This window comes from Chondrus crispus, genomic scaffold (genome assembly GCF_000350225.1).
Source record: "Chondrus crispus Stackhouse genomic scaffold, scaffold_464, whole genome shotgun sequence".
Classification (NCBI taxonomy): Eukaryota; Rhodophyta; class Florideophyceae; order Gigartinales; family Gigartinaceae; genus Chondrus; species Chondrus crispus.
The window spans coordinates 21,177-22,400 of record NW_005179385.1 but is presented as its reverse complement, the minus strand read 5'-3'; positions in this window follow the sequence as shown (position 1 = coordinate 22,400).

Here is a 1,224-nt window from a genome sequence, read left to right as displayed (position 1 = left end):
GGCAATGCCGCGAGTCATCTGACTTAAGCAAAGGCTTCGGGAAATTGTTGCGACTGGTGTTTTTTGTAGGCATGAAAACTATCATAAGCGAATGAGAGAATAAACACGGCTCATTCCGAAGATTTGAACATTGAGTTCAAACATTTGAACAAGTGGATCGAATGTGAGAGTTTCGGAAAGGGTTGGGGGGAGTCAGTTGATATAGATATCAGTTATCGTCCTGAACAAATTCCTGTCCGCTCTACCATGATTTCCCGTCTTTTGACGAAACATTTCCGTAGGAATCGCAATATTAGCTTCGTAAAGGGAAAAATTTGTCACTTTCAAGGCATTTTCAGGGGTAGAAAAGGACTTCGATAAATTCTTCGAAGTGTAACCTTCAGAAAAAAATGAAACACAACAGCAGAGGAATCTGATATAGATCCCTGACGTCTACTCTTTCGAAAACAAAACACAGTGAGCTGGGCTGCTGAATTTTTGCTTCCAGCCGAATACCAGTACAGGATAATATCCTGTACTGGTATTTGGCAAGAAGGTGCAGCCAAACGATTACATATTATGTAATCGTTTGGCTGCGCCTTCTTGATTCCACACCGCAGTGCGTGTTTGCGCACCGTCCATACTTGCAGGTTTCTCATCACTATCTGAAGCGTTGAACCCGAGAGACATGCACATAGAGCGATACCATGACGACGCTAGACGACATTCCTCCCCTATCAAAAGTCCCAATCGCGCTCCATCGCAAAACAATGAAGTCGCGATTACAGAAGAGACGACGCCAATCTATCAAAAATATCAACAACTGGATGCCAAAACGCTGTTGCAAGCGTCTTTGCGTCTTCGAAGTCGGTACAGAAAAGTGTAGAGCAATGCGAGAGAATTTCCTGTCAATTTCTCGTGATGAAAGAAAGGCACGCCTCGCCGATCTAATCGTTCCGGACCTACAGTGCTCACGGCGATACTTGTACTGTGATGGATGGCAGGTTTGTTGGAGAATGGTGATTGACACTCTAGAAGTGTCAAGGACCATGATTGCCAATGCCCTGGAACTACCTTCAGCGAACGCTTCCCACTTCCCTGGGAGAATGGGGGATCAGATGGGAGCTCAACTAAAAAATCCTCGGTGATTTCATTCTTGCGAGCCTTGGCAGACGATCTCGGAGATGAAATGCCGCACAGCATCGAGCGGCACCTCCCACATGGAAATAAATACCTCGTTTACAT